The following is a 19,897-nucleotide window of genomic DNA, read 5'->3' on the forward strand; positions in this document are numbered from 1 at the left end:
GTCAGATCCTACCCAACTTTGAAACTTTGAAAGGAGTTTAATCTAGGGTGGGGAAGCCTAATGCCAAGTTTGGGTGGAAACAGATCTTTTTTCCTGGGAGTAGTTTGGTATAGCTAGAAATAGTCGGATATAGAGATCTTTTTCTCTGTTCATGATGATGGGTAACATCAGTCTCTTATTAACAACCTACTTTTGTTTACAAGGAGAATGCCTTAGGAAAACAAAATCTTATCTACAAGAAATTGAAATCCAGAGAACTGGTGGATGAAAAGGCTCTAGAGTACTGTTAAGACTTGGGACTCAAAAGCCTCCTCAACAATGGAGAGTATCTCCTGCATCCTCCACTCTGTGGAGGTAAGTTGTTATTTTCCTTCCAGGCCTATTCCTGAATTCTCTTGAACTTCAAAATCATGCATCTTTTCCTATAGGCTCATGCTGGAATTTCCCTCAGTACCTGGTGACTTTTTGACCTAGATTAGCCTTCAATCTCCACGGTCTGCTAACTATGGAATACCACTCTGCAAAGCCTATTCCCCTTCTCCCTCTGGTAATTGCTTCCTAGAACCTACATTCCCTCTGGTAATTGCTTCCTAGAACCTACATTGGTGGAGAGGATGAGGATAACCTGCCTTCATTCCCCTGCTGACCCTGTTCCTGACCATTATAGACTTCAAAACCATGCTCCTCATCTGGGTACTTTGTTCTCCCTGGCACCCCCCACACTTCCTCTCCTTTTTCTCTGTTGCCTTCTCCCATTGACATGTATGCTCTTGAAGATGGATACTATCTTTCTTTTACTTTATTTCTAATCCCAGTACTTAGTACAGTGTCTGAAATATGGTAAGTGCTTAATAAATTCTTGTTTCCTTCCTTCCTTCCCTTTTGGGAGTTTAGAAATGGAGTGGAGAAGAATTGAGAAGTAAAATTCAGACTGAAGAGAACAAGAAGAGACCAGCAAGAGAGTGAGCAAATCTGCATAGCCAGTCACTTCTTGCTCATACTGGAGCTGTTTTACTTGAAACTAGTCTCTGTCTCTCTTTATGCATCTCTCTGCCTCCATTTTTCTATAGTTGTCTGGCTGGCTGGCTATCCCTCTCTGTTTTTGTCTCTCTGTCTCTGTTTCTTTTCCTCTGTCCATTTCCAGCTGTCTCTCTTTGTGTCCTGTCTGTCTTTGTCTCTCTGTTTCTATTTCTCTGGCTTTCTCTGCCTCTTTCTGTCTCTTTCTGTTTGTGTGTGTGTGTCTGTCTGTCTGTCTCTCCTATCATCTGTTATACACATGTCTCTCTCTTTTTTAAATCACTGACATTTTCTCTCCCACCAGTATCTAGGGAGCTGTCTAATAAAGTGAGAGGTGGTTGTCAGACCAATGGCTTTGAGTCTTTGGTACAGTACAATAATGTAGTTCCACCAGCTTCTTTTCTCCTGACATAAAAAGAGAGAAGTGCTGTCTGGAGAGTTCCTTGGTGCTGGAAGCCCAGAAAACAGCACATGAATGATCTCTCATATATCAAAATGCTGAGAGGTTAGTTCCCTGCTACTGTCTTGTGCTTCTAATGGGAAAGCCAAGTGCAGAGTTATAAGAACTTGGAGAACAGAGAAATCAGCAAACTTAAAAAAAAAAAAATCCCTCACTGTAGGTATTATCGGTTTCTCTGAGAGGGTTGATTGAGTGAGTGGAGGAGGAGGATGTTACCAAGTAACCATTAATGATTCCTAAATGGAAAAAACTTGAGGAATCTTGATGTCTATATAACTTAGGTGCAAAGAACCTATCTTTAAAAAGAAAATATGTGAAAGGCGTGCTTCCTTTTTTACATTCCTCTTCTTTCCCTCTTTTCTTTCTTCTCTTCTCTCATCTTCTCCTTATTCCCAATCCCTTACCCCAAATCAACAATTAAATCTCAATTAAATGTACACACTCCTGAGCATTGGTGATACAGAGACATATAGGAAACAGCCTATATCCTCCCTTAAAGAACTAACAACCAGGGGCAGCTAGGTGGTGCAGTGGATAGAGCACCAGCCCTGAATTCAGGAGGACTGGAGTTCAAATCTGGTCTCAGACATTTAACACTTCCTAGCTGTGTGACCCTGGGCAAGTCACTTAACCCCAGCCTCAAAAAAAAAAAAAAAAAAAAAAAAAAAGAAAGAAAAAAAGAAAAAGAACTAACAACCTACCTAAACATGATTTTAGGGCTGGGAAGGACCTTTGAGGTAAATAAGTCCAGACTGCTCATTTTACATGTGAGGAAACTGGGACAGAGGGAGTTAAAATGATTTATCCAAGACCACATAGTTAATAATTTATATGTCAGGGTCTGAACATATTTTTGATTTCAAACTAACTATAATCCACTACAGTTCACTATAATGCCTCACTGCCCCAAATAAATAAACATTAACATAAAACATTGGTAATACTTGTAGCACCCTTCCCTTCATATGTAGGTACCAAGAAAATTTATCCCAGGTTTGATGTACTCTGTTCTCAATAATTACTTAAAACCATAGCTCATGAACCCCCACAACATGTTTACCCCTAGTAGCTAGTCATAAGCCACACAAAAGATATATAATCAAAGGACACAGAAAATAAAATAAAAAGAAAGGATTTCCCATCAATCTATGAGGGATACCTCTATGGATTTCTAATTCTACAAATGAGAGAGATAACATACAGGGGCCTGCCCAGGGAATATTCTTGAGGAGCACATACTATGCATCTGTGTCATCAAAGCAAATCACACATCTAACCCATTCAGACTGCTGATGTCCTGTGGTGATTTCACGCTATTTCTTCTGGTTTCTGATTGGCCAGCTTGCATCTCTGAGTCTTGTTATCTTATGGAAATCGGTACTATAAAAAATGCCACAAAGTGAACCTATTTGAAATGAAAATGTACATTTCATGATAACAAGGATGGAGAAAAGAGTTAATTGGAGCTTTTTTTTTGGGGGGGGGGGGAAGTGAAACTAATAATAAAAAAAAAATGTGTTTGATTTTATAACAAAGTTTACATTATAATTGCAACAATGCACTGACTCTCAAGATGAATAAAGAATGAATCAAGTGTTGATTGGGGATATTTTTGCATAATTTCACCAACCAATTGTATGATAGCATGATGCAACAACTTTCACTTGATGTCTGACTTTTGCAGCAAGATCATAAAAAGAGTCATTGTTGCAAAAAATCTTTAAGGGCTTCATCATTTTTCTTAAGGGGCTCTCTTAATCCTCTGATATTTAAATCATTCTCTTTTGAAGCACTTACCAAAAATCTAGGAGATTAACAAATTAAAATGGAAGAGGTATGGGAGGGGTGGATGCTAGCGTTTAGATGGAAACTAATTTTATATGTGGTCATTTCAGTAGTGAATATTTTTACTTTGGGACTTTTTTTGCCTATACTATCCATAAGGAGGTAGCATGATTTCATTGTTGTTGTTTCTTCTTTGTACTTAAAGAGGAACAGGACATCAGGGAGGTATGACGTGCATGTAAAATGGATTTCAGTGAGGGAGGCTGTGCAAGGTCCCCTGCCTCACTTTCCCCTCCAGAGCCAGATGGTTCTGATGGCCAGATATTGAAGGTTAGCACTCTCCTTGATGAGAATGGAAGAGGTTCTTGAGGCCTTTACAACACATATATGGTTAAGGCATTGCCACATACCCTGTACATCTAACCAGCATGATTTCACAGCTAGAGAGCAGGTCTCAGAACCAGGAAAACATGGATTCAAGTCCCACAGCTGACACATAGCATCAAGTCCCTCTTTAAGAACTATGCACTGTGAAGGATATATCACCTTCCAAAATCTATAAAGAAACAAGGGGGAGAATGGGAGGACGGGGAAGCAAAGAATGAGAGAAAAAGATAAGGGAGGGATCCATTGGTGGGGGGAGGTTAAGTAATAGCAAGGCAAATTATAGAGCAGAATTTAATTAAAGAATAAGGGATAGAAAAGACATGGAGTGTGTGTATGTATGTATATATCTACATATGTATATATATTTTTATATTTAACTGCTGCTTGCTTGGGGATGATGGGGAGGATGAAAGGGGGGGAAAGAATGAAGAAAATAAAGTAAATAAAGAATAGTTTATATGAAAGTAAATAAAAAATGAACATGAATATAATTTCTTCTTCATTTTATATATATATATATACATATATATGTATATACATACATATATATGTATGTATATATATGTATATATATATATATATGTATATATATATATATATATATATATATATATATATATATATATATATATATATATACTTTCTTGATCTGGTAATTTGTTGTTATGTATTTTTAATCCTTCTTGATGCTCTGCTGGACACATGACAATATTCTCTTTTCTTTTGCTTCATTTTATTTTGTGTTTATTTTTTTCTTACTCTTTTTTCAAATAAAAATAAATTAAAAAGAAAAAGAACTATGAGCTGCTTGATAAAGGGAATTTCCTCAGAGAGAGTATTTCCCTGAACCCAATAATACCATAAATCCAGACAAAAAAAAAATGAAAACTTGAAATGACAAGGAGTGAAATAATGAATATTTGGATAATGAGGCCTACCTGCATATAGTTAGCCATCAAACCACATGCCAATGACTATAAGAATTGAAAGCAAAGAGAGGCTTTTGGGGACTGGTGTCATTAAAGGAACTGGACTTTAAAGAATGGATCAGATTTGAAAAAAAAAAGTTGAAATTAGAAGGCAAGAACATTTTGAGCGAGAAGACAAAGACAGAGAGAGAGAGAGAAAAAAAAAATATTCCTGGTGATTTTCCTGGCACAGGCAGGAAATCAGCCTGATTGAAATAGAAACTGAGTGATAGGTTTTAGTAAAAGATTCAATTGGATAAGCAAGTTGGCACCATATTAAGGAAGACCTTGAAAGGGACACGAGGAAATGTAGATATAATACGGAGCACTATTTTGTGATTTCCTCACTTTATGGTTCCAGAAATAAAACTCCTCTGGTCATAACGTCCCTTGGGGCCAGAGTGGAATTGTTGGAACTCTATACAGTCAGATGGTTTTGACTTTTCTTCTTAGCTAATCATAACACAGATTGTACTTTTGGATTCTGAAATGTCACAGTAACTATCTGGAGACCTGGTGCCGACAAGGTAATTATCCCTTCATGACACCCTTCTATATGCCAACTCCTGAAAGGAGAAAAGGGAGAAGGAGAAAAAGGAGAGAAATAGTCTGCTAGATCTGTCATCTACCATTTTATAAAAGGACTGTCTAGCTTTTTCGCTTCTAGATGATATAAGCTAAATTCTCCCTCATAAATATTTGAACAAGCCTCTCTCTGTCTGCCCTTCCTCCAGCCTCAACTACAAGGACCATCCAAATGTGTCCAGCTAGATTCTGACAGGAGCTCCTGTTGTAGTATTTACATTGTCATTTCAGCCTAGAACAGTCATGATAGCTTTTAGGACTGATTTTTTTTTACTCTTACATTCAGGGCTGGTGGGAGGAGGGATGGGATCTTGATTGAATTTTTATCCAGAAACACTATCTCTGGGGAATGCTGTTTGCCACATTATACTAACACCCTGTGCAAGAAGGAGGTTTAATAGAGACAGGGAACACCTGAAAAATGCCTGGGAAAAAAAGCCCTAAAGACACCTATAGGTAAGAAAGAATCATTGCCATGAGTTGGTTCTAACTTGTTCTAGCTTAGTTCTATGGCTAGTGTTTGGAAATCAAAGTTCCCAAAAGGGAGGCTGAGCTGGATCTTGGCCAGAACAGTGATCAAATGGTCTTTAGTTTTGTATCTTGTATGTTAGTTGAGATTAAATGTATTTGAAGGCCCCTTCTAATTCTCAAATTCTGTTTCTCTGTGACAGATTAAGTACACTCTTATTAATAGCAATATAAAGGAGGTTCTAGGCTCATTCTACTAATTGAACTTGATGAAAAGATTAAGTCTCCAGTAGACAACTACTGGTTCTTCCACTAGGTTTCTAGAGTTAACCTGAAGTTTTGTGATATCGAAAGAAAGTTAGGTGCCACTGTGGATATAGTACTAGATTTCAGGTCTGGAAGTTCAAATCTGGCTTTATATACTTCCCATCCTTATGAGCCTGGGTCAGCCATTTAACCAATTTCTCTTTCAGTTTCCTCATCTATAAAATGGTAACAATTATAGAACCTATGTCCCAATGTTGTTTCTGAAAAACAAATGAGATAATATTTGTAAAGTGTCTGGCACATAAGAGGTACTTAATAAATGTCTGTTTCCTTCCTTCTAAAATGATCTGTCCTAAACCTCTATCATTTAACCAATTGATGTCTTTCTCCAAATCAATATCAATAAGCTATTTTTCTTTCATTTCCCACAGGCATATTTACAAAGAAGGCATAGCAAAAATCAAGATATAATAGCACTTTTCCTCAAAATGGGCATGTATTTTTCCCTTACCATAACCTTAAGGAGAATAGACTTAAACATAAAATAGGTACTATGTCACTTCTCCACCTCACCACAGAGGAGGCATTTTCTCTCCTAACGTGAATCTACATCAAATTTTCTTCTGAGTTTGTTTTAGCCAATAGATGAGTCATTCCCTTCCTTCTGGGTTTGCTCCTTGCTGGGATGGGTCAAACAGGACAGTCAATTACTTTATAGTCTCCTTCTTGACTTAGCTGTTGTAGCTATTATCATACTTTATTCCTGGCCCTAATTATTAGACCTCTCAAGTCTCTTCCAAATTTTCAAAGCTCGTAAAATGATGTTACCTGTTTCATGTTCAGACATTCATTCACATAAGAAAAGAATAAATGCAAAAGACAAAAGAAATAGTTGTGTATTCACAGACATGTGGCAGCTGGGTAGAAGATGCTAGAATGCATCCAAAAACTCCCAGCTGTTCTTTTTCCTCACTTGTTCCTCCCCTTGATCTTTTACATGGTATACTCAGTTTTAGCCTCATAGTCAACTAAAAAGGTGCTGTAAAGTGGCAGGAAATAGAGGATACTTATACATTTGTCTGAAATGTAAGGAAAGAAACTTCCCCCATCCCTGAATTATGTATGCCTTGAAACAGGCTCACCCTACCTTCAGATGGGTTGGCATTAGTAAAAGTATATTGTATATATTCTAAAGACTTGGTCCTTCTTGATCAGAATTCTCTTTCCTCTGTTATATTAATATAGTTTATACTTATGAAAATAAATTTGAGACCATTTGAAATTAAACATTTGAAATAATTATTTCAAACACTAAATATTTGTTGCATAAAAAGATAAAGATATGAATGAATTTGAAGCTTGGCTTGAGCCTCTAATACTTCCTTTTTTAAAAATTTATTTTATTTTTATTATACATCTATGATTTATGTTGGTAGAAATAAAATCAGAACAAAAGAGAAAAACAATGGAAGAGAGGGGGGAAAACAGGAAAAAAGTGAACATAGCATGTATTGATTTACATTCAATATTTATAGTTCTTTTTCTCATTGCAGATGGAGTTTTCTATCCAGAGTTTATTGAGTTTGTCTTGGATCAATGAACCAAGTCTTTTATAGTTAATCATTATACATTACTATGTACAATGTATTCCTGGTTCTGCTTCTTTTGCTCAGCATCAGTTTATGTAAATTTTCCAGGCCTTTCTAAAATCAGCTTGTTCATCATTTTTATAGAATAATAGTATTCCATTACATTCATATACCACAGCTTATTCAGCCATTCCCCAAATGATGGCCATCTTATTTTCCAGTTCTTTGCTATCACAAAAAGAGTCACCACATTTTTGCACAGGTGGGTCCTTTTCCCTCCTTTATGATTTCCTTGGGATACAGACCCAGTAATGGCAATGCTAGGTCAAAGGGTATACACAGTTTTATAGCCCTTTGGGAATATTCTAAATTGCTCTCCAAAATGGCTAGATCATTTTGCAATTCAACCAACAATGCATTAGTGGTGCAGTTTTTCCATATTCTCTCCAACCTTTATCATTATCTTTTCCTGTCAACTTAGCTAATCTGAGGGGTGTGAGGGCTTCTAATACTCTCAAAGGAAATAGCCTCTACCTTTATCCTCTGCTTTTCCAGAAATTTTCTCAATATCCCAAGCACCATTTGTTTGTTTTTTCATAAGTATGCACATCCTCAGGTCTAATATGCTATATTTCTATTGTGCTTTAAGATTTCTAAGTGTTTTTCTTATAGCAGCTGTGTGAGGAAGATATTACAAGGTATTGCTTCTATTTTTCTGATAAGGAAACTGCTTTTCAGAGAGGTTGTACTCTCCTCAGACTCACACAGCTGTCAGAGCCTGGATACAAACTCATGTGTTGAATCTAATGTACTGGTTCTAGTTTCTATACTATTTCTATGGTACTGCTTTGAATTCCTCTGAAGGCATTCTTTCTATAGTCTGGGGAATCTTCCTGTAAATTTCAGGGGATTCTTTACATGAGATGTATGACAGATCCCATTTCCACATATTTCTGCTCTTTTTTCTACAAGGCTGGAAGGAATAGATGATAGGCAAATGAAAGAGAAAAGTCAGAAGAAAAAGAGAGGCAATTGAGGGAATAATATTAAAAGGAGAAGTCAGAAAGAAGAGGAGGAAGGATGGAAGAAAGAAAAAAGAAGCAAGAGAATTTTCTATTTCTTATTAGATTTGAGTGCTGGTGTTTATTTAAGTGGTCCCTTTGGATGGTTAGAAATGTTGAACATTTCGTTTTAAGTTTGTTTATATTTATAAACCATAAAGTCGAGCCCAGATTTCTGCAAGAAAAGCACTTTTGGAAGCAACCAGATCTTATCTTTCATTTTCTATAGATCAGTTGTTCGAACTCTTGAAGTATTTATAGTTTTAATACATAACCATAAATGCCCCCTAAACAAGGAATATTGCACCTTTTCGATTACTATTATTGCTTTATTGCTCATCATGGTCATAAATTAGCAACATCCCCTGGCATTGTTGAACAAGCCCTGAATTAGGTTATGTGGTGAGTACACAAGAACCTATTAAAGCTTGACTATTTCTTAAAAGTCTTTATAGTTTTCTAGTGTGCACCTGTAAGTGTTTCAATTAAAGAACAACTCGATTGCTCAATAATTGCCCTCCTATCTGAGAGGGGCTGGTAGCAACAGGAATGAAAAGCAAGACTAAAAGGTAGAAAATTAGAATATAAAACACTGAAAACGAAGTTGCTATAAAAAGAAAATCATGGGCTTAAATTATGCTTATTAAAGCCATTATATGGTTCAACTTTTTCAGTGGTGGCTGTTAGGACTTGGCTTTGGAGAAAGCTGGCCAACAATGGGAATCTTTAGTCACATCTTGTGCTCTGGGAACAGGGGACCACCAAGTTGAATAAAGAGGAATGAATTGGTGTAGTTCAGAAACTGAGTATGTTAAAGCTCCCATGACCATAAGTAAGGGGATCATACATATGTCCTTCAGCATGGGTAAGATAATGAGAGGCAATTTTTTTGTTTTGATAGGTAACAAGGTTTTATGGATAGGGCATTAAACTTGAAGTAAGGGAGTTGCTGTTTTTGTTGTGTAATTTCAGTTGTATTTGACTTTTTTGGAACCCCAGTTGGCAAAGATATTGGAATGGCTTGCCATTTTTTTCTCCAGTTCATTAAGCAGATGAGAAAACTGAGGGGGGGAATGATTAAGTGACTTGCCCAAAGTCACATAGCTTGATTTGAACTCAGGTCTTTCTAACTCCAGGGCAATTTTTTATCCACTGGATCATCTAGATGCCAAACTAAATAAAAAAATATATTTGAGTCTAAGTCATGTTTCATGACTTACTATTGTGTTGGTCTGGGCAATTATTTAATCTATCTAAGCCTCAGGTTATTCTTCTGTAAAATGAAAGACCTAGGACCCTCTAAGTTCACATTTAGAAATAAATCTACAATGCTATGATGCCTTTCCCTGAATCTTATGAATGAAAGAAAAAAGTAATACAGAGGAAAAGGTTTGAGACATCTGTTCCATTCCTCACATTGGGCAGGGTATTCATTTCCACAATAAGGAGAGACTTCTCTACCAAAGGGTTTTGATATAGGATTATGCTGAGAATCACAAACAAGGTTAAGAGTTTAAAAATAATTATTTACCCAATACATCACAGAAACTAGTAAAGACCTTTAGAGCAAAGCTTCTTAAAACTATGGGTTGTGACCCCATATAGGGTCACATTACTGAAGAGATGTGTCATGAAATTATAATTTATTATTAGCAAATGTTTGTTTTGTGTAACTGCTTTATATACCTATATACCTGGGATCACATAAAAAAAAAAAAAAAAACTTCTCAGGAGAAAACAGGTCAAGAATGGAAAAAAGTTTAAGAAGCTCTGTTGTTGAAAAAATATCTTTACGTTATTTGGTATTGGAGTAAGAAGGGTAAGGAGTAAACCAAGTCCCTAAACACTCAATTTTTTCAAAGCACCATAGAAAAAGACATTCTGTGACCCTTGTTGATTTCTTCCACAAAGTCAGGTTTCTTAGTCCTTAGTTTGGGTTAAACCACTTAAAACATTTAGCAATGGGAAGGAAAGCAAGGATAAATAGTCATCAGTGGGTTTTAATTAAGGCTTTATTGTTACCCACTGCAGCAGACCACATAGCAAATGGCCACATAGGGAAAGAAAAAAAAAAGATATGTTAATGTTATTTTGATTATTTTCAAGTGATGGGGGGGGGGGCTCTAACTCATCACTCTTTTTGAAATGTAAGGCAAAGGAAATGGACCTCAGGATGAAACTGAATAGAATTGCAGAATTTCAGAGCTAAAAGAGAATCTAGATATCATCTCGTTCAACACACCCATTTCCTAGATGAAATATTAAATGCTAGAGAGATGCAATAACTTCTTGAAGTCACATGGCAAGTGAATGGCAGGCTGTGACTGGACTCTGAGTCTTCCACCTCTATGGCCATGCTTTTCTCATTATATCACAGCTCCACTAAATATGTAGGGTAAGATTAGACTGATTTTATTTATTTCAAGAAACATGCATTATATACCTACTATGTGCAAGGTGTTAGGCAATCAAAACAAAGACAAAAATGAAAACATTTTCACTCTCTAGGAATTTATAGTCTACAGGAACTAACAATAAGCTTCAACTAAATGCACCAATATTGGCCAGATTTCCTCCAACGGTCTGGTCAATAAGACTGGAATTGTTTGTCATTTCATCATCATTATAAATAATGTTTCTTATAAAACGTGGTAACTATGAAGAATAGAACATTAAATAAAATACAGCCAGAAAAAGAGAAATCAATCTATCAATCAATCAGTCAATAATAGCTGAAAATCATCACTCTAACCATCTCTAAAAATTCAAGTGCATTGGCTAGCCACATCCAGGGTCATGTTTGACGTTTATCCCTTCTAGAAAAACATCATGATGTTCTCCTTCCTTTCTTGGAAAGGGAGGATCTATGGGTTTGGAATGATGCATATACTCTCAGAAGTAGCAATTGGTTTTGCTTAATTGTTTTACTTTTATATAAGGAGAGGCAAACTGCATCTTGGAATAGGAGTGAGTGGAGGCTATATCTAGAAATTATGGTGATAGAAAAACATAAGATATCAATGCAATTTTTAAAAGAAATGATCACATAGGCAGCTCTTTTTGTTGTAGCTAGAAACTGGAAGATGAATGGATGTCCATCAATTGGAGAATGGTTGGGTAAATTATGGTATATGAAGGTTATGGAATATTATTGCTCTGTAAGAAATGACCAGCAGGAGGAATACAGAGAGGGTTGGAGAGACTTACATCAACTGATGCTGAGTGAAATGAATAGAACCAGAAGATCACTGTACACTTCAATGCTGTATGAAGAGATATTCTGATGGAAGTGGATATCTTCAACATAAAGAAGATCCAACTCACTTCCAGTTGATCAATGATGGACAGAGGTAGCTACACCCAGAGAAGGAACACTGGGAAGTGAATGTAAATTGTTAGCACTACTGTATATCTACCCAGGTTACTTATACCTTCGGAATCTAATACTTAATGTGCAACAAGAAAATGGTATTTACACACATGTATTGTAACACATGTAAAATGTATGGATTACCTGTCATTGGGGGGGGAGGGAGTGGAGGGAGGGGGGGATAATTTGGAAAAATGAATACAAGGGATAATATTATAAAAAAAATTAAATTAAAAAAAAAAGAAATGATCACATAAAAAGACTATTGCATTGGAAGTTAGGATGATCCACTGTTTGGGGATGTGAACTTGAGCTAGTTTTTTACTACTTTGGGCCTTAGTTTCCTAAAGTGTAAAATGAAGGAGTTGAACTAAATTCTAAGATCCTTTGCAGATCTTAGAGAAAAATAAGTGAGTGGGCAAAATCCAAGATTTCTCTCTATAATCATCCCCTTAACATGGGGGTAATCAGTTGTACTTTACATGTGGCCCCTGTCCTCGTAACTTTGGGAACAGAATGACATGGGGTTAAAAAGGACAGATATTATCCTATATGTTATTACCTATAACGTAAGATGTTCCTTGTGGTAGAGGAAACATGAGATAGTGGGAAGAGTATGAGATTTGGAATTGGCAGATGTGAGTTCTGATCTTACATTTACAATCTGTGTGGTGTTCAGCAAATCTCAACTTCTCTGGGTTCTTTCTTCAAGCATAATATAAGGGGGTTGGAAGAGAGGATAGTTGGGGATACTTCGAGTTCAAATTCTATGATTTAATGGTGTCTTTATGAATCAGGATAACCAAGTTTTTGTATTGATTCTATGGCTAATCTTTGAAGAATCATTTAAACTTTCTGAGGGCCAAGTTCCTCATTTGTCAAATAAAAGGACTAGATTGAAGGAGATCTCAAATCCCTTTAAACAAAAAAATTTAAAAAAAAAACTAAATAAAAACAAGATAAACTTTCTTCTAGACCAAATGTCCTATGATTCTGTCATCTCCCTTATATGGAGCTAATGGAGTTCACTGGAGGATTAGGGGTGGAATGGGTATGAGTTTAGCATCCTAATAGCCTTAGCTCTCCTAAAGTGAGTTAAGTCCATATGTTCTAACATAAGCAAAGGCATGACTTGCCTTCAGTCTCACTGAGCTGGCATTCTAATGAAGTTTTTTTTAAGCACTAGGAATAGCTTTTATGTAATGTCCTATTGGTGGACTTATTTGGTTACTGCTAGGGTAAAATTTTTAGGCATCCCCAGATAAAGGCAAGAGGGTGATGGTTCTCATCAACATTTATGCACAGAAACTTGTGGTGTCCTACACAAAAACTGCTCTTAGGGTCAGGGCTTAGGCCACGGAGACACATATGGAATATGGATGGATGTTAGTAGGATAGGATACAGTAAAAAAAAAAAAAAAGCCAAAAAGAAGACTAGATTAATAGTGCTTCTTTGCCTAAGAGACAACATCTGTATATTAGAGATGAAAATTGTCTTAGAGATCATCTATGCTAAAGGTTTTCTAAGTATAATCTGGGTACCCCCTGGAAATTTCTAAAACAATTTCAGGGGATCTATGAGACCAAACCTATTTTCACAATAATAGTATAAGTTTTTATTTTGATTATGGCAAATACTGATAGTCATAACCCACATAAATAAAAGCTCTTTGGAGGATCCTTGATAATTTTATAATTTTTAAGTGTATAAAGGATTTTTCAAACCAAAAAGTTTGAGAATCACTGCTGTAGTCTATTTCTTCCTTTCTTTTTCTTTTTTAACAGACAAGGAGACAGAAACCCAAGATATTTGTAAATCTACCTTCCTTTCCCTGCATTGGGGTCAGAAAAAGGGAGATCAGGGGACAATTTTCATCTGGAAGTTCCATTAATCATGCAGTTCAGACCATCTCTAGGTGTTTGAGATGCAGACAGAGAGAAGCAGAGGCAGGAACTTCAAATTGCAGAATAACCTGAGCACTCAAGCTAAACTGAAAGCAGCCAGCTTCCTGTAGAGAACTGCTAAGGTGGTAAGGGCCTGCAGAGCCTTGCCTATTGAAAAGGAATAATGAGCTACTCAGGTGCCATTGTATGTGCTTTAAAAAAAAAATTAGGGAACTGTCAATTCAGCCCCAGCTTCTGAAAAATCCTCCCCACCTAGCCTCTCTCCTGCTGCAAATTAAACCACCAAATAATTCAGTGCCCCAGCAAACGTCAGCGCCAAGAGTTCTAAAAAGCATAGGCTGCCTCTGCTTGGGATAATACTTTTTTTTTTTTTTTAGTGAAAATGGAACTTTTTGTGAATTTTTAAAAATGGAGTTGGTGCATCTTCATGAAATTCCCTTTTCCTAAGGAACTGGAAATCACCCCTTTCCTTTTGGCATTAATGACTTTTGTCTCTTGTCTATGGTCAGTGTATAAACTTTTCCTAATTTCATCATCCTGAGAAAGTCCTCCAAGTTCCCACAGTCCTTGTTTCCGAATATCTTTCTTGACTTGAATGACTCATTATACTTGGGGAATATCTTACTTTTTCTGACTTATTAGCCCATACTCACATTGATGTGAGTGAACTCTGTAAAAATTGTTCCCCTTTTCATCTGCAAAAGAACCTCTTCTTGGGGTCTCCCAGGCACCAAAGAGGCTAGGAGAGAAAGCATACTTTCTAGGCTGGGCCTTTTCTAAGGCAAATCACTCCTCCATTTCCATTGATCTTTTGGGGATGCTGACCCTTTTCAGAAAATTCCAAATTATTTCAAGGCTTCAAAGTGATTTTTCATTCAATTGGGAGATCTGGGCCTGATATTGATAAGTACCTAGGCCTGGGGACAATCGCTTTCTTTTCAACCTGAAATCTGAGCCTCGGACCTCTATAAAGGATGATTCTAAACTCCATATTTTTGCAGAATGTCCAAAGCAGAATTAGCCTTGTCAAGGAACTTCTTGGCATAGCTGCTTGCCAGGACTCTTGTCTGCTGTGAAGAGACCCTCTTCTCAGTGAAAAAACTTTTGTTATTTCTCTGCCACTGAGGAAGTCAGTCTCCTGGCAAAGCTGAAAAACTTCCTTTTTGCCATTAATATTTTGGGTTCTCGAATTCTTTCACGTTTAACCTGCACCTCTGACCAAAAGGGGATTCCCACCTCAACTCTTTGCACTGCAACTAAAACAGTATCAACATGAATTGCAGCCATCAGTTCCCTTTATAAATACAAAGGCTCATCAGTACCAAGCATAAAAAATGTTTAATTTTCCTTCTATAAAGAAGGTACAAAAATTCACACTTACCCACATGCATGCCCACATGTACACATATACACTTGAATCCATAAAGAATCAGGAAAGTCTTTTTCCCAATCTCTTTTGAAAATTTGTATAGTTTCCATGACTCACAGAACTGCCCTGGGTATGGCTCCAGAATGGAGTATATTCAAGGTTTACTCAATGAATCTTTGATTGTTCATTACCATGACTCCACCTCTGTCCCTAATCCTATGGCTCTGCCTCCCCATCTCTCACCATTATTCAGATCTCTCTTTTTTTTTTTTTTTAATTAAACATTTATTAATCATCTATGTAACAGATACTGGGCTAAGTACTGGGGATATAAGAGCAAAAATGAAACCATTCCTTCAGCTCTCCTTCTGCAGAAACTGTATGACAATTACTCCTCACACTAAGTTCCATTTACAGTGGAATCTTGGAATTACTATATTAGTACTTCAACTAATGATTTTGTAATTTTTTTTCAGGAATCTGGAGCTAGAATGGCCCTGTAATATTTTCTCTTATTATTTTTTTTTCATAGCAATGTCTTATTTGGGGGCCATCAGAGTTCTCTTCAATTTTTCCTGACTGATTTAAATCGCCATTTCCCACTGCTGAGCAAATTAGAGTAAATCTATCCTATGCATTCTCTCTTCCCCTAGATCTTGGGCAATGTGCCTTTGACAAAGTATTTCAAAAGGTAGAGAAAAACAACCAAAATCAGAGGTACTCTCAGGACAGACAACTATGGCATATGAGAGAGGGGGGGGAAGGGGAGAGGGAGGGCAAAACCTAAGTCTAACACTTTACCCACTGTGTTTCCAAGCTGACTATCAATCATCTTTCTCTCTCTCTCTCTCTCTCTCTCTCTCTCTCTCTCTCTCTCTCTCTCTCTCTCTCTCTCTCTCTCTCTCTCTCCCTCCCTCTCCCTCCCTCCCTCCCTCTCTTATTCATTAATTTGTATATGTATATATTAATATATGCTTGAATCTATGTAATCTATGTATCTATGTATGTATGCATGTATATATATATATATCTATCTACCTATGAGCCTGTCTGCCCATTTATTTGTTTTCTTCTTGGTTCATTCATTCATTTATATGTCTGTCTATCTATTTTAACCAATTTTGCCCTGTCTTTTTTGGTTTAGCTTCCTCCCCATTGATATTTGAAATTATATTGAGCAATATTCAGCTCTGTTTTTGAAAATATTATATAAATACATTGGTGTAGGACTCTCCCTTCCATCCCCCAACATTTATTCAGGTTTGAAATTTGTCTATACCTTAGGAAATAAGTCCAGAATGTTATCTGTCTCTGAGAAGTTAAATGACATGCCCATGGTCACTTTTCCAGATTTTCCTACTTCTTACAATACGAATCTAAGCCATATTATAGATAGAATACAAGCTCCTTGAAATCAATTTTATTTTTCCTTTTTGTAATTCCAGTGCCCAGCATAGTTTCTGGAATATAGTGAATGTTCAATAAAGGTCTGTTGAATGAATGATCTTAGCTTAAGAGAGGAATCGGAGACATAAATTTATGCACACTGTATTCTTTGTCATTGTGAGGCATAAATCCAAAGATCTTTTTAGATTGCTGATAACCTCAGAGTTTGGGAGAAAACAAGGAAGAAAATATGTAAGCATTCTCATACTAAGTGTGTGACTATAATCAAGCCACAATTTCTCAGTGCTCCTGGAGGATCTCAAAGATTATTATTTCTAGATGATTTGCTAGTCTGTATCAGTGGAAAGAAGTTTTCAGACTGGAAGTACTTTTCCTGATGAAACCACAGGTGCAGACCAGTAAAGATCAAGCAATACACAGAGAAGATCAGAGATGATCCCTCCTATGTATGGCCTCTTGTGCCATAATTCACCTTGGGATAGCCTGTCACTTTGCATCATCATCAAATGTGACACTGAAAATGAAACCAAATTTTTAAAACTTTCAACAAACCACCCATGTACTTTTTCAACTGTGTTCCAAGATGTCTGATTGTACAAAATTAACATCTGATTTATACTGTGGCTCTCTCACTCAATTAGCACTGTTTGGTTGCAGTTACTGCCTAATAAAAGTCTGTACCGTGAGCTTTCCTGGTGTGGTGTTTACTTGTATCACTGCAGGATATGGAATGCATCTTTCAATAAGGAAGCTACCCACTATCCTGGAGAGGCAGGCTGGGATTATGTTCTTTGAATATGCTTTAAGTTGCTGATGTGAGTGTCTAAGCCAAAAAAATAAAAATAAATAAAAAAATCTAAAAAGGATCTTTAAAAAGTCAATAATTCAGTATTCATAAGGGTACTGAAGATGCTAATTTTAAGAAAGGAAATAACATATAGTGTTTTGCAAGGATCTTGTATGATCATTTTACTACTGCATAGTTAAGGAGATAAAAGAGTTGCTGCTTTCATTGACTTTAACTCTCATTTATGGAAGGAAATACACTTGCATATCTCTTACTGAAGGAGACAATTGTTATTCATGTAGAGCAAGGGGGTTTATTAGAAGCTTTATCATAGGGATTCAGATAGAAATACAAGCATTTGAGTTATTATAAAATATTAATTGAGAAAGTCAAATAGCTCCTGTCATAGGCACCTATGTCAGAAAAAATACAAAATACACTGCTAGAATAGGATATTCTGATAAGCAGGACAAGCTGTGCCAGGTATCTGTTATTAACTGGTCCCATTTACATGGGATAAGGATACGGACCCTTTCCCTAGTTAGAGCTTGGTGTGTGTGTGACACTACTTTGACTCAGTAGCCATCCACCACCATCAATTAATGACCAATTATCATTTACAAGGTACAGCTAAATGGTAAAATGGAGAGAGTACTGGGCCTGGAATTAGAAAGACTCATCTTTCAGGGTTCAAATATAATCAAATATAATCTATAATCAAATAATTACTATAAACTTAGTAATGATGTGATTCTCAGCAAGTCACACTCTTGTTTGCCTAAGTTTCCTCATCTGCAAAATGAACTGGAGAAGTAAATGGCAAATCACTTCCAAGAAAAGCCAAATAAGAGTCAGACATGACAGAAAAATAATTTTAAGGACTGCTTCCAGGGCTTTTAATCCACAGACAATAAGGGGGCCAGATAAGTGGTCAGAAGGAGATTATAGAAGTTCCTTTGCTGGCACTGGGTGGAGAACTCTATTACATTCCCCATACTTGGATCCAAGTTCCAGTCCCAGGGAAAGGAAGAACACTAGCACACCAAAACTTGTGGCTAAAGGGAAGTGGGGACCATGATTCTAGTTCCAGGGATGAAAAGAGTGCCTTGTGGACAAAAGCACAGGCCAGGAAAGAAGTAAATGTAGCTCTCTTTAGAATAAACCACTTTAAAGGAATGGAAAGCTTACAGATCCCCAGAACTAGCCCTGAAAAAAGCTGTTCAAAAAACCTGAAGCTTGAGAAAGTATTCCCTGTATCCTGGGAGTGATATGGGTTGAGGTCTCTTTAAGATTCCTTTCTGATTCCCCCCCCCCCCCATGACTGAAGAAGCTAGCATCTTTGATTCACAAATCCCGGTCAAAAGCACTCTTTTGAATTCCAATGATATCCGGGCTTTCCCAGACCCCATTGGATCTGAGCTAACTTGGGCTGTCCCAGCCCCCACTCTAATGATCTGCTCAGGTTTCCCCAACCTCCACAACCCCATTATAAAAAGGGGAACCCTGGAGCCCATTCTTGGCAGGAGCCTCAAACATGGTATCCTTCCGGCCATGTAAGGGTTCCTGTCCACCCAGCACCAGCTCAGGCCCTGGCGTCTTTCTACCTTTACCCTTACTTCCAAACCCCAAATAAACCTTTTTTATCAATCTAGCTTTTCGGGCCTGTATATTCCTTTACATGGGACTCTGCGCCATCACTAGACTGCATTTAACTATGTATCCTTCTGCCAAACCAAAAGGGGTTACCCCTTACCTAATTCTCATCAGGAGCAGATTCCAATTTTAATATAAAGTCAAAAAATAGACTGGGAAAATGAACAAACAACAAAATTACATAGTTATCATGGGGACAAGAAATATCAAAATACAAACTCAGAACAAGACAATAAAATTGAAATTGGTAAATACAAAATCTCAAAAAAAAAGTCAGTCTCGAGGCCATAGAAAGTTCAAAAAAGCATTTCATAAAAATCAAATAATAATGATAGAGAAAAAAATCAGAAAAGAAATGAGAGTGTTGCAAGTAAATCATGAAAAAAGAGCCAATAGCATGGTAAAGGAGATTCAAAAATGATTGGAAAAACAAGAACACCTTAAAAAGATAAATCAAATAGTAAAAGAGACACAAAAATCCAATGAAGAGAAGAATGACCTCCAAATGAAAAAAAAAAAAAAAAACTACAAAAATTCACTAAACCAGAATTCCTTAAAAAGCAGAATTGACCAGATGGTGGAAAAAAAAAAAAAAAAAAAAAGTGAGAGAGATACAAAAGTTCAATGAAGAAAATAACTTCTTAAAAATTAGAACTGGGCAAAGGAAAGCTAATGTCTCTTGGAACATCAAAGAGCAATAAAACAAAATAAAAACAGTAGAAAAAATAGAAGAAATTATGAAATATCTCATTGGGAAGGCAATTGTTCTACAAACTAGATTGAGGAGAGATAATTTAAAAATTATTGGACTAGCTGAAA

General features: G+C 36.6%; 1 pseudogene; it reads left to right on the forward strand.

Annotated features, from left to right (window-relative positions):
* The first annotated feature begins 3,588 nt into the window (after positions 1–3,588).
* Positions 3,589–3,697, forward strand: LOC141545260 (U6atac minor spliceosomal RNA; annotated as a pseudogene).
* Positions 3,698–19,897: the final 16,200 nt, after the last annotated feature.

This window comes from Sminthopsis crassicaudata, chromosome 5 (genome assembly GCF_048593235.1).
Source record: "Sminthopsis crassicaudata isolate SCR6 chromosome 5, ASM4859323v1, whole genome shotgun sequence".
NCBI classification, from domain to species: domain Eukaryota; kingdom Metazoa; phylum Chordata; class Mammalia; order Dasyuromorphia; family Dasyuridae; genus Sminthopsis; species Sminthopsis crassicaudata.